The following is a 14,850-nucleotide window of genomic DNA, read 5'->3' on the forward strand; positions in this document are numbered from 1 at the left end:
GCTCCATCCCTGGCAGTGTTCAAGGCCAGGGTGGACGAAGCCTTGTGTGGGATGGTTTAGTGTGAGGTGTCCCTGCCCATGGCAGGGGGGTTGAAACTAGATGTTCTTAAGGTCCTTTCCAACCCTAACTAGTCTATGATTCTATTGAAGCGCATGCATACGAAAGGTGATGATTTTATTTGCTTTTGGGGACTGGAAGCCTACAAAAGCAGTGATAATTGGCTTTACTGACTTTTACCTCTCTGATTGAAAATACCACTTTCTTTTTTTTCCACCCCCTCCACTTGTGTTCAGGTGGTGCTATGTGAAAATTGCACTGCCTTTCTCTTCCAGACCCATGGAAGAGCAAATCTCTCTATTGCTGGATGTGTTTTCTCTGTCCTTTGCTGCCTTGCTCCTTCACAGCCTTGGGCACAATTTTCCTGATCCATTACTCCTTGGCACGGCTGCAATGTGTGTTTGATAGTCCCGGTTCCAGTTGTACAGAACAGGTAGTTTATGGCAACTATTCTTGTTCATGTCAACTATTCTTGTTCATCGAAGTTACAGAAGGGACAGGACGCTCGGAGCATAAATCCATGTTCCTGACTAGCCTGGTAGTAGGATTTCCCAGTGCAGGCTGATAAATGCGTCATCATGACCTGGATGCACATCTCTGTGTGTCTTCATCTGGAGTCACAACCCATGAAATTGAACTCATTGGTTTAAAATGTATGTGCAAGGGGATGGCAAAGGGGTTAGGCATCTAACAAGAGGTCTCCCCACCTCTCTCCAGGGAAGGCATCCTCACAGTCTTGAAAAAGGTCTTGGCCAAAACTGTCTTAAGTAAAACGGAGTAAAACGGAGAAGAGCAAGGATGCCCTTGTGAGTCTTGCCAAGGATGGGCAAACTTACCCCTCTGTTCAGACCATCTTTTTTTAACAGGAGTACCTGCAGTAGGAGGCTTGTGTGTTTTTTTTAAGTTCGTAACAGGCACACCATAGGGTTAAGATTGATGGGGTTTTCTCCTCACTTGGATTTTAATGTTTTCTGAATTATAATAGCATCCATTTTTAAACATATTTTTGCAGTCTGCAGTCATTTTCCTTCACTGTATTCCATGCTTGTAGACTATGTATAAATGCAGTATTGTCATTAATGATGAGTAGTGTCCTAAATATATTCATACACTATTTTTGTACATCAAAAATTGGTTAACCATTCCAGAGGAGTGATACTTCTTCAGTAAGAACAGTATGGGAACATGCTCCTTCTAAGTACTGAGGGATGCCCTATTGAAACTCAAATGCTTGTTAAACAACTGCAGGCAGATATATATATTTTTTTAATTTAATAGATGAGCTCATTTGAATGTTTTCCTGAGGGAGTTTCACTTCAGTGAGCATGTTGGTTGACTTGTATGAATTAAAGCACTTGTATTGGAAAAGAAGCCCTATGGGATGTCATGTTGAACAGAGCTGTTGAAAAGTGTTTGTAAGTATTCAAATTATTTTTTTTTTTAATATGGATTCACTGTCATAGTAAAATTTTGGAAAAGGCAGAAAATGAAAGATTCTTGGATTGGGTGAATAAAAGTGCAGTACTGGGTGTTTATATAGTCTAGCCAATGCTTCTACTTTTTTTTTATTTCAGAAGCTTGAGGAAATTGAAGGTGATTCTGTGTATTTTTCATTTGCCAAATAAATATTTAAGAAGCTATTAAATATGTTAATATGCTGTATTACTATCCTGTTCTCTGAATTTTATGACCTCTGGTACTTCAAGGCATGCCTTTTCAAGTGAACCTGAGGGTTGTATTTCTCTGAGCATTTGTGATCAGGAAATGATGAGCACCCAAATGTTGGTTTTGGGGTGGTTTTGATGGTTGGTTTTTTGTTTGTGGTTTTTTTTTTTTTTTTGCTTTAGTTTGTTTGTTGTTTTTGTTTTTTTGTTGTTGTTGTTTTTTTTTTTAGTTAGAAATTCTGTAGTATTATCCTCCCTCTCCTTTTGTTCACCAAACCTGTTATTGCTGGCAACAAACACTTCTTGCTTGTAGAATCCAAACACTGCCATTGCAGATCCTGAATGGGCTCATACCGCAGCTTTTGAGGTAGCTTTGGGAATTTGAGAGGATGCTTAATTTGCAGTTTGAATTTATCATTGTGCAGAGCTTATATTCTCTAGTCTGCCTTCTTGTTACATATTTGCTTTTCACAACTTGAGAGCCTTTGGCTCTGCTGTTGAAATTTATGTCTGTTTTGTAAAGGAAGGGGGCAGTTGTTACTGTTTTGGTGCCTTTTTTTTTTCCCTAAAGTACAAATTATCTTGAAAAATGGATAATGTGCTGAAAAACTCTTGTGCACCTTACATTCAGATATATCTCTATATAGGGCAGACCAGTAATCTTTGCCGAGTCACAGCTTACTATATTAGCACTGAAATAATTTTTATTTCCAGTAAAAGTGCTTTCTTATTTTATTAAAAGGTTATGCCTCATACATGTCAGCAGTGATAACCAATTTGGTGATTATTTTCTTGGTAACTGTTGACTATATAATCTCATACTTCCTGGCTCATGAGAGATTATTTATAAAGCACAATGACTAAACTCTGCTGCTGCGATGCTGTGTCATATTTTAAGATGCTATGTTAAAGTGTGTTTTACCTAGTCTGCTAAAATTTATTTTTATTATGGTTTACTGTTTTGATTGCAATAGCATTGACACCTTTAACTGATGCTCCCCAGCTATTTGCTCGCCTTTGAGAATACTTGGAATTTTGCAAGCTGAACAGGATGTGCTACTTTCCCTCCAAAGAATTTCTACTGCAGGCTTTTTTCTTGGCAGAAACACAGCTTTTTCTTAAAAATTATGTCTGCAGTTATACAATGAAAAAAACTACATACAATTTTTTCTTGATCTTTGTGCCCAAGTCCTAATTATATGATTTGTATGAAAACATCAGACTTCAAATGCAGTATATTGCAATTTTAAAGGATAGATCTAATGTACTGGTGTCTTTTTAAAATGCCATTTTAAAGAAGTAATAAGCAAAGGAGTCTAACATGTACACAGTTCTGTAAGAACATCGTTTCTAGGATATCCAAATCCCTAAGCTGCTTTTTGATCCAGAGGATTAGTGGAGATGTCCATTTTCTCATGGCAAATTTTTGGGCTGTTAAAGATGCACAAAGGAATCATGTTTCAAGAGTTGTGTAGGAGTAATATTGCTCCCAATCTTGCTACATATGTGCGGTCTTCTGCACTGGTTTGCGCAGGCTGTTTCAAATAAGTTTGAACGTTCATTTTGAACTCTAATTGCTCTTTCACTGTTTAGTAGCTCAAGAAAATAAAAGCCCATCTATTTGATGACCCAGGCTGTCACTTGCAAACCAAGCTATGTGTTGAAGCAACTGTATTAATGCTGAGGATTTATAGTGCAGCCAGTTAGAGGGGTCAGTGCTAGTCAAATGCATTTGGGTGGCATTGCAAGGAAACGTGTCTTGTCACAAGGTTGAATTGGAGACTCTGATGAAACCAAGGTTTTTTTTCACATTTGGTGAAACATTTAAAGTATTTTTGGCTAATATAATACAATTCTCTACAAGGGGAATCCTTAAGTCCTAGTGGAATTACTCTCTTGCTCATAATGTGTTAGGAGAGAGTGATTTTTACAGGTTACACAGTCCACCATGTAATAAGCAATGCTATGATAAGTCGGGCTGGTCTCTTGTCACACACCTGTGAGAATGCTTCTAGAACAGTTTGATCGTGATGAAAACTATGGTGAGAAAGGCTACAGAGACACCAAAAGGGGATTTTCAGGTCCAAGGAGTAAAACCAAATGTGAAAGAAGACATTAGTGGTATTTAGAAGAAGATGGATGTTATGTAAACCAGCAACATCTGTTTGTAGGAGGAGGACTGATTTGTATCATCTGTTTACACAATTCAAATTGGTATTTACAGTATAAATACTCATCATTTGCTTGTAGCATCTCTTCTGGTGATGTTCATAAGCAATAGAAGAATCTTTTTGAACAGAGGCAGGGTTTGGCTGTCCGGTGAGCTGTGGTTTCAGAGGAATTTTTGTTTAGGCTAGAGCTATTTTAAATTTAAACCAAATGATAAAATAGCATCAAGATAAAGAAATGTTTAAATAAAGAATAGGAACTGTCTCAAAGGCTTATCGAAAACATCATCTGCTGTCTTCTTGTATCACTCAAGAGCCTCAGCAGTGATACAGGTCAGGTGGATCCCAGTCTGATCTCTCTTCTCCATGGGCCACTGCATGGGAGATATGCTGGAGTGGGTTTGCTTAGCACAGGAGGTCAATGTTTTTATTTGATCTTGTTTAGTGGTATGGTTGCTCTTTATTGTATGATGACAAATTAGCATCCTTTGTTAGACATTCACTGGTACTTAATGTACCTAATGAAACAAGACAAGTTATTTGACACTTGTGGTTGTTAAAACCCACTTTTGTAAATAATCTACTTCCAGTAGGGCCTTGCAGTCTGAGCAGCTGCAGCTGTGTCTGCATGTAAGAATCAAAGAAGTTCTTTGTGAATATTTTTTCATCTTCTGGAAGGACTGTTGTTGTTAGGTACTAAATCAAAGAAATTAAAGATTGTGAAATATGTGCACTCAGAGACAAATAGTTTTAGGTACAGAGAGAAGTTGTGTGAGAGCTGTCAAACTCTGCATGTTCTTTTGTTACCTAAGGCAAGATAACAAGATTCTGCTCAGCAGATGAGAGCAAAATTTGAAGCAGGTGTAAAAACAAACAAGCAAAAACCTTTAATATAACTTTTTATGATTTCAAGTTGAACTACCCTCCCACTGTTTTACTAGAAGTAACTGTTAGTTATTTTCTGCAAGGGATAGGATAGATAGTATTTATGAATGGCATGAGCAAATTTTTTGTCATTTTATTTTTCATGTATGTTTTTTTCTGTCCACTGTAATGTGAAGCTCTAACAGTAGGTCTCTTTAGAAGCCTACAATTAGGTAAGGATATTAGTAATATCTGAAACTTTCTCTAAAATAGCTCTTTACCTCCATAGGTTTCTCAGAATATGCTTTGTGCTTGTTAATGCCTTAAAGTCTTTGGTAGTGTTCAGAATTAAAGATTTTTGATTTGCATAGTAAGGATATTGTCAGTTCATAACAAATACTTTGTTTTTGTAAAAAAACAAAACAAAAAAAAAAAAACCAACCAAACAAACCCCAAACTTGAAAGCAGTACAGTGCTAAAAGTAGCATTCTTTGTAGCAGATAATAAACTGTTGCTCTTGGACAACTGTGTTTTAATTAAAACCCATATTACTATTAGATGCAACCAAAGATGTTTACTCTGTGCAAGATATATCTTAAGACTTAAATCTGATGCTCAGCCAGCCTGTTAAATAGATTAACGATACTTGATATTTTTAATCTCATGTTTGAAAACAGCATGGCAAGCATAACCTTAACAGAGTGCAGCTATTTCTTTGCTTGGCATAGTGCATCTGGAATTTTGCAGTGATTTAATGTCTTTTTCTTAATCTGAACCATCGGAACACAACTCGGCAGAGGTGGCTGGCTGTTGCTTGGCATCAAGAAGAAATTACATAAATTTGAAGGCTTGAGTTTTTTCTGTAAAAAAAAATGAAGCTTCCCAGGTTTACTAAAAATTTATCTCTAGTTGCTGAAAGCCCCCTGGCGTAGGGAGTTTGATGTGCGTATGTTGCAAGTGTTACGAGCTGTTCCTCCCCCACCCCATCTTTCCTATCCGGCAACCATTTCTTCATGTTTCCTTGGAAGAAAGCTGCAGAATAAAAAAATATCCTACTTTAATTTAGAATGCCATGCAATATTATTATTTTTCGGGAGGTCTCATTTGGATTAATATTAATCAAGGTCACTTGAGGTTTAAGTTAAAGGCAATAAATAAATGTAGCTTTTATAATCAGAGGACATATTTAAAACAATACTGAAAATTATTAAAAAAAAAAAAGGCAGTTTTAGGATAAGTCACAGAAAAATGGTTTTAAACCTTGCCGGACAGCAACTCTGGAAAGCAATTTTGATGTTTAAGAGGACTAGAGATGTTTTCTGTCCTCAAAACCAGCTGGCAGGAGCCCTAGCACAGGGCATTGTTAAATCTGTTTGATCTGGGAGAGCCTGGCACCATTGGAGGAGGAGGAGGTAATGATGGGCACTTTTAGGAATCTTGTTTTTGAAATACAAAGATGAGTGCATTGTATCTTCTAAATATTTTGTTTCACTTTATAGGAGATAAATATTTGTGTGTATATGTGTACACACATATATATGTATATATACATGCACATGTACCTTTGTAACATTTTTATGTCTAAAGGAAGAGTGTAGAGGAGAACGTGAACACATTGAGGTGCCTGAAAATAACACTGCACAAGCTGTGCTGTTGCAGCCTGGGCTGTGGAGTGTGGTAGTCTGTAGCACATACTCTGCTTGTTCATTCATTCTTAGCTTTTACTGGATTTGCCTGGTTTATCTTGGGGAATTGGAAAATACAAATTTTCCTCTCTGAATCAAGCATAGAGGTATCTAGGGAAGCTGAAGGTGGCTGGGTTTTTACCTCTAACAAGCAGTATTACTTATGAAACATCTAATGAACTCTCATAAAATGTATAAGGAAGAAACCAAAAACTGATCTAGAGCTTTGCTCCATAATTTTTCTAGGCTAAAAACCCAGTCCATAATACTCCTTGAAAACAGGAAATTCAATTAACTCTTCATGTGAAATAGATGGAAATGTATAGATGAGGTGTGTGGGGCCAACAGAAGGTAATCCAAGGGGGAAGAATATATTGCCTTCAGTCTAGGGAAATACGTGAGAATCAGGACTGTTCTTCAGTCCTTCTTGCTCTGTTATTTTGATTGAGCCTCCTTGTGCAAAATAGGAGGCCTGTTTACAGGGAAAACATCTACTGGTGGGGCAACTTGTGGAAATGGAAATTTAGCATTGAGATGGAGACTTAATGAAGGGATATTAGCAAGGAGCTGTTTGGTAGCATAAGCTGACAGTGTGGTTAAAGATTACAAATTCTTCCCTCTTAAGGCATGCATCTAAGAGTGCATATGGAGTCTTTCATGCTAAGCATGAAAAGTTAATCTTTGTAAGTGAGATACCCTGGTCTGTAGAAATTGGAGAACAGGAGCTGCAGCTTGGATCTACTAAGAGGGTGCAGCAGCAAGGTACTTGTAGGTTTTTAACTACAGATTGCATCAGAGACAGGCATAATATGCAAGAACTGTCTTGCATATTATTATGCCAGATCATGACAGCTCTTCCAACTGTTTTCCACTGACTAAAACTTGCTGTGAAATGGTGTTGCGCCTTCAAGAGGGATTTTTAGAAGTTGAGAGAACTACCAAATTAGTGTACCAGGGTGAAGCCTGGTAGTAAGACTAGTTGACTGTTTGTATGTATAAACAAAGTGTGTATTATCTGTTTTATTTCATCTTGCTATGTAAGTCATAGAATCATAGAACAGTTAGGGTTGGTAAGGACCTTAAGATCATCTAGTTCCAACCTGCCTGCCATGGGCAGGGACACCTCCCACTAAACCATGTCACCCACGGATCTGTCCAACCTGGCCTTGAACACCACCAGGGATGGAGCACTCACAACTTCCTTGGGCAACCCATTCCAGTGCCTCACCACCATTACAGTAAAGAACTTCCTCCTTATATGCAATCTAAACTTACCCTGTTGAAGTTTTAACCCATTACCCCTTGTCCTATCACTGCAGTCCCTAATGAAGAGTTCCTCCCCAGCATCCCTATAGGCCCCCTTCAGGTACTGGAAGGCTGCTATGAGGGCTCCACGCAGCCTTCTCTTCTCCAGGCTGAACAGTCCCAACTTTCTCAGCCTGTCAACTCAGTATAAATTAATAATTTTACTGTTTTGATTTAGGTTTTGTTTTATATTTTAATTCAGTATGCAGAATGTCCTAAGGTAAATGATGAAATAAAGGCAAGACATAAAATATTATATGGTAATGTGCCTTTGTGTTATTTTTTGTCATGTTTTTACAGTGTTTTCCAAATCCCAAAGATAGGTTGTCATTGAGCTGTCCACAGTAAAGCCTGGGTCACAGTTCTACTTTATTCCTTCTAATCTGTGTTACCTTGTGCTTGTCAAGATAAGTTTATTCCTCTACTGGGCAGCTTAATTGTCTGGCTCTTCTCTGGTCCCTTGGGATTTTCCATTTTTCTCTCGTCTTGATTAATTTGCCCAGTTTACTGCCACCCATCATGTATAGCTCTTCCGTGGCCACTCTTTTCTGGAGATGTGGTTTATCTCTGTATTTAGTGAAGTCTATTTTGTGGGTCTGTTTGGTTTGGTTTGGGCTTTTTTTTTCTGTACTGAAGTTTATTGTTATGTGATTGGACACGAGTTAATGAGGACTGAATGAAGGCAGGCAGGCTGTAGGACCACTCAGCTCTCCTGAGTGAGGCTCTTATGGAGGAGTTATTTCCTTGTGTTGACAGTTGGTAAAGCCTTTTAAGGGTAAACTTGCCCTTAAGAAGATCTTCCTTCTTTTCTCTCTGGCATGCCAGGTGACTTTCTAAGGTTCCTTAAAAATGACTTGCCAGGGTTCTGCAATAAACTCCCTCCAAGATACTGTTGCTGGCTTTTGAGTGTTCAGGTATGTGACATTTGACTTCCATGACTGAAGCTAGGTTACAATTTTTTGATGTAACATGTTTCTGTAGTTGTTTTCAAACACTGTCATGGATTTCTGAAGGCTCATCGATCTGTAATTTTCGAGGTTGCTGCAGAAAGTTTCCCACTTCTCCCTCTAGCTAGCTTGAATGAAAAATGGGCTATTTTTCCCTGGTAAGTTTTGACTGAATAAAACATTTCGTGTCCCTGAAAACTGGAGAGTAGAAAAATGTCATGGGCGTGTTCCACACCTCAGACACTGCCTGTAATATACCCATTAGCTACCAGCTGTGCAGTGGGTTGAGACGTGAGCAGGGCAATGTGTTTATTTTATGTCTTTGTTTATTTTAGCAAATCAAACCAGAATTTGTTCCTGCTGAAGGTGAGGTTCTTGCCTGCGTTCTGCTAGCCTGTTTTGGGGCCCCTTGTTTTGATTCCCAGATGTGCCATCCCATGTCATTGGTATTCCATGAGGGTGCGTGGCCGCTCTCAGGGAGTGAAATCCTTGGGGCTCAGGGAGGGGGGCCAGGGGGAGGTCTCCATCCTGGGCTGGCTTTTCACTTGCAAACCACCAAGGAAATCTGAGTGCTGTGATGAAAATACAAAAGTGGTGGATTTTGTCATGTAAAAATCAGATTGCTTGCTCCCCTTCCTTCTGAAAAAGTCTGCTGTGCTCTGAAATTCCAGGCTTGGGTTTTAGACACAAATAAAAGACCTGTTAAGGTCCTTCTCTGTGTCTGTACTTTGGCTTACATAAAATCAGGCTCCCCTCCCCCCCTTTCTTTTCCCTAATAAGGCACTTAAGCAGCCTTAAACCAAGATTAATGTTCCATTAAACTTTGATCAGTTACATTATAGATTGAAATGTGCTGGTCACATGCAAATTGATCTTCTGTGTCAAATAATAGCAAAAATGAATACTTTTTTTTTTTTTTGAAAACCACTGTAACTACAGAAAGGCTTGTTTGCATCAAATAAATCCGTTTTATTGAACCTCTCTTCGGTGATCCATGCAGGCTGGGGAAGTGGGTTGTCCAGAGTGAAGACATGAACCCGTTGGTAAGCCCAGCTTTTAACTCTGGGCTATGTGAGCATCCACATCATTCCCATAATTCCTCCTGTCATATTTTAGCTTAAATACTGTCATTTATCCTTTGAATTCAGAGGCCTGTGTAACATATTTTTATTGCCTAAGAAGAGAGGAGAAACCAAGCTGACAGGGTTACAGCTTCCGTTAGAGCTGGTGCCTTCTGTGCGTGCCAGCTGGCAAATGCCTGAGGAATTGCAGTTCCTGGTTTTGCATCTTGGCTGCATTCAAAGTCTGATCTCTGGTGCTTGCTTGGAAACTGACTTTTTGGGATGCTTGGGGACAGTTATTGGCATTTGGGTAATGAAATCCAAGTTGTTGCTTTTGTGCGCCTTCAGTATGGAGCCTGCAGGTAATCAAGGCTTCCTACCCTGATTTCCTTTGCAGCTTTATTTCTTTACTGGGTAGTTGTTGATACTTGATATTTTTGCCCTGCATGCACAACTGGCACAGACTGACTTAGCCCTACAAAAGTCACCCAAGCGATGTGGTTCACGTCATCTGAGGACCTTGTAGAAAGCAAAGTTTCTGTGTCTAATTTCTCTTAATTTCTTTCAGCCAACTGGTCTGTCAGAGAGTTGCTAAGCAACTTCTTCCCATATTGCCATGACATTTCTCTGTTCCCTGGTGTTTTGGGAGGACTTTGGAAGGTCTCTTCTATCCCAGCGAGCAGTTGATAATTCCCATAATCTTGCTGTGAGGAGGCAGGACGGCATTGGTAACACAAAGCTGATTTTACAGAGTTCCTTATCAAATTGCTTCTCACATTGCTTGGTTTCCTCTTGAGTTTGTATGGTAGTGTTCAAAGCAAGCTTTCCTTGCTCCAGCTGCAGACTGCCGTGCTGTGGGGACTTGGTGTATTGAAAAATCTCTTCCAGGGGTGGCAGTGTCATAAATAGGAAAACCACAGGTTTTGTCAAACAGCAAAATAACATGATGGTGGAGTGTTATGGCAAGCTTTTTATCATAATAGATAAAAGATTTCTAGGTAAAATGTCCTCATTTTTTAGTTTTTGTTTACAGCATATTTGGTAAATCTGAGCGTTTAGACTTAACTTCTCTGTTAGGAAAGGAAAGAAAAAAAATTTAGTTTTTATTTCAGTATATTTTAAAACTTGTCACTCTTCCAGATGATGGTCACTAAGAGAATTCCCCATGTTGGTGCTTGTACATTAGCATGCCCCTGTAGGAGGAGGTACAATGGTGAAGGCCTCTGCATGCACAACAGCTCTTCTTTCCACGTTGTTCTGCACAAAGCCTTGAGGAACTAAAAATACTGTCTCTTTTTGCCACATCATTGCCACAAAGATGATTAAGGGAGTGGAACATCTCCCTTACGAGGAGAGGCTGAGGGAGCTGGGTCTCTTTAGCTTGGAGAAGAGGAGACTGAGGGGTGACCTCATCAATGTTTACAAATATGTAAAGGGTAGGTGTCAGGATGATGGAGCTAGGCTTTTTTCAGTGATATCCAGTGATAGGACAAGGGGCAATGGGTGTAAACTGGAGCATAGGAAGTTCCACGTTAACATCAGGAAGAACTTCTTTACTGTAAGAGTGACAGAGCACTGGAACAGGTTGCCCAGGGGGGTTGTGGAGTCTCCTACACTGGAGATATTCAAGGCCCGCCTGGACAAGTTCCTGTGTGATGTACTGTAGGTTACCCTGCTCTTGCAGGGGGGTTGGACTAGATGATCTTTTTAGGTCCCTTCCAACCCTTGGGATTCTGTGATTCTGTGATTCTTACTCTTTCCTTGATTTTTTTTTTTTTTTTTTTCTTTTTTAGCTTCAAGCTCTTGCGTTGATATTCTGGATTTAGTCTTTGGTGTTTCAAAGATCTCAACTTTATCCTGATGCAGTATGGTTTATTTATGAACACTGACATATGTATTAAACGATTCAGTGTAGATGACAAAACAGTGGCTATTTGTCATCTAATTTTTTTAATTAGAAACGTGATTGAAGAGAAACAAGAAGGGAGAAGAATCCTGTTATTAGCTTCTGGGCTTGGTGCTTTTCTGCTGTCTCTGTTCTAATGATGTTTTTTTGCAGTGGGATGTAGGCATCTTTAAATAGTCTGTTTAAAATATAGTTGGTAAGTGCTCAGCTACAGTACCATAATTCAGTTGGGCAAAATTTGCATATAACATGGGGATGGAAAAATACAGTAATACTGACTGAAGGATTTATAGTGTTTTGGTACATACTGTTCTGGGAGCTGAATTTCATGAGACTGTGTTTGTCAGTTGTCTGGCAATATATGATTTACAGGTGCTATAAATGACGCCAGCATTTACAGTTACGTTGTTTTGAGTTAAATGCTGTTCTGGGGAACTGGATTTGGTTATATGTTTTTTCTTAGAAATAACATTGAACCAGCTTTCAGTTGCAGGCTCTTTGGTCAGTTGTGACCATCTACATTCCTGGGCTTGGGGGAGAGGTGCACAATCCATGCAGGATCTTGCACATCACTGGTTTATACTTGGAACCGTATAGCTGCGCTGTTTAAAAGCTGAGTTTGTGTGGTGCAATCACATTCTTGGCAGGGGGAAAAGAGGAGTGGTTTTGCTGTGTATGTTTTTAGCATTGCAAAAGGGAAAACCAAGATTAGAGAGCTGGATAGAATTTGTGTGTGTTAGTACAATTTTTTCTTGGTGCTGCCTTACTTTAAGAAAAAACCCCAAGCATTAAAAAGACATGCAGAGATGTCTGAGGGAGGACTGTGGCCAACCACAGCCAGGTGGGCTGTATGTCAGTGAGCAGGTCTCCTGCAAAGGGCTGAGATTTGCTCTGCTTTGTTCTGCTCTTATGTGAATGGATTTGTGTCTGGTACTGTTCTGGCAAACTCTGATTTTGAGTGTTAGCTTTTGGAGAAGTACTGCAACTTGAAATAATTTGATTCTGATTTTTTTTTTCTTAATATAAAATTCATTGTTTTTTGAATTTAGTCTCAGTATTGCATTCATAACATCATAAAAGCATATCCAAGACAGCCTGCCTGCTGTTAAAGTTCATAAACTTACTTATTTTTTCTGCTTCTAAAATTAAATCCTTGAACCTGAATTGGGGAGAGGAAAGCTATAAAGACATTGCAGAATTTACTCTCAGGAAAGCAGCTGCTATTTTCATGTACAAAAAGTTAAATGTGGGAGTAAAGAGGCCAATGAGCTTAACATTGTACAGCTGTTGGTTGGCTGACTTTTAACTTTGGATGCAGCTGTGTTAAAGTTTCACTGTTACAGGGAGTCATGGATCCTGGTTGGTGAAATGGTCCTGATGGACCTGATGTGGCTGGGGATGGTGAACCTGCAGTGCTAGAAACAATTTAATTCAGCAGGGTATTTCAGTTCGTCCGTACTGGATGCAAGGGGGGAAGTAGCAACAAAATAAAGAAGGAACAAAAATATATCAGATTTAACCAAAACTACATCTCAAAGTAGTAAACATACCAGAAGAAGATGATGCAGCCATATGACATCTTTTTAGAGAGTTTATAAAAAAACCAAAAATGATGCTATGCTGTTGAATAGAAGTACGATTGAATTGTGATGGTTTTCATGTAGTTTCTGCACAAATATCAGCAGTAGGTCAAAATATTTGAAGTTTGAAGGCTGCTGAGTTGGCTTTAGCAATTGTTTGTGTGGATAGTATGCAGAAGCGCATGTTCCTTGGCTGCTTATTGCTGGTGACAGTATGTAAGTAACTACGGTCTTAGTTTAGTTGACATTGAATTGAAAAGGAGCAGTATTTGAGCATTTGAATAAGAAAGTAATTGTAAGTAGAGTTCATTATGGGCAAAAGAAAAAGTAGTCCAGGTAGCTTGTGGAGGGCTGGCTCAGTTCATCTACATGAGAAAGGAGACCTGCTTGGAGCATAGCAGAAAAAATTGGAAAAAACTTTTGAATCAGGATTGTTCTTCTGGTTTCAAGATGATGAAAACAGTACAGTAGGTGAAATTTCCACATGTCTATAGATGTGTCTTCTGCCCTTGGATGTGAATAAGCAGGAGATGGCTCTGAGGATGCAAATGTATGCAGGATTGGAACAAAATAATACAGGTCTCCTGAAGAAAACAGAAATATGGATTACAAAAGACTAAAAGTACTTTAAAAAAAGCAACAAGGACATGAGTACATATGCTGTTTGGCTGCAAATTGAACAGTGTTGCGTTAACTTTTCTTTCCATCAGTTTTCTGTTCCTGGGTGTATATCTGCAGAGCTGTAGTGTTTTTAGATTTCTGTGCCGTTGTGGTTTGGTGTGGGTTATCCACAAGAGTTACAATCCTGTGGCCAGTTGTATTGTTCTGGCAGTTCAATTCTTAAAAAAAACCCCACAAAAAACCCCACCCAGACACCCCCCCCCCTCAAAGAACATAAAAAAAACCCCAAACAAAACCACCCAAACAAACAAATGAAACAAAAACCAAACAAAAAACCCCAAAACAAACAAAAAACCCCAAACGCAAAAAAACAACCCCAAAACCCAAAAAATGACGCAACCCGCTCTCCCCCGCCCCCCCCAGACAAGCAAACAAAAAAAAGCCAATCCACAAAATTCCTACTGATATCATTCAATGGTATTTGGAACCTTCTTCAATTTTTTTTTATACATTTCTTCCATGCTCCTACAGTTGAGCAGAATGTGTGTTATACTGGTCATGGGTTTCTCTCCTTGCTCTGCCTCCTGTGAGGCCGTAACATTTTCAGCTGTTTCCCCCCTTTCCACCTCCTGTCCATCCCCTTCCCCCCCGCTTCTATTCTTGTCAGTTTGGCAGAAAAATCATGGTGAGAGCTCTACTGTGTGGCCAGGCGACTGTGAGGGGGCGTGGGAGAACACTTCATTTGCTGCTTCCTTTCAGGACTGTTTCCTCCAGCGTGTTTGTGCTCAGTTATACATCTTTCACAACTGCAGCACCTCAAGCCAGCAATTCATCTCCCTGACTTTAGAAACTTTACAGTCCTGCAGCTAGACTGATGTATGACCCCCTGCTCCGCAGTACTCCAAATGTTTTTGGATGGTTCCCAGACCTTGAGTCAGTTCCACTTTCAGTTTTTGATGGTAAGCAGCGCTCATTAGTCTGTAATCTTCAC

General features: G+C 39.4%; 1 protein-coding gene across 3 annotated transcripts in view; it reads left to right on the forward strand.

Annotated features, from left to right (window-relative positions):
* C3H1orf21 (chromosome 3 C1orf21 homolog) overlaps nt 1–14,850 on the forward strand; it is a 128,022-nt gene that overhangs the window by 25,346 nt on the left and 87,826 nt on the right. Inside the window, exon 3 of one of the 3 annotated variants that reach the window (XM_065674206.1) lies at nt 1,337–1,473. The exons of the other annotated variants lie outside the window; for them this stretch is intronic. The gene's annotated coding sequence lies outside the window, so the exon portion shown is untranslated. The remainder of the gene's footprint in view (nt 1–1,336; nt 1,474–14,850) is intronic. 3 annotated transcript variants of the gene reach the window in all.

Source organism: Lathamus discolor, chromosome 3 (assembly GCF_037157495.1).
Source record: "Lathamus discolor isolate bLatDis1 chromosome 3, bLatDis1.hap1, whole genome shotgun sequence".
Classification (NCBI taxonomy): domain Eukaryota; kingdom Metazoa; phylum Chordata; class Aves; order Psittaciformes; family Psittacidae; genus Lathamus; species Lathamus discolor.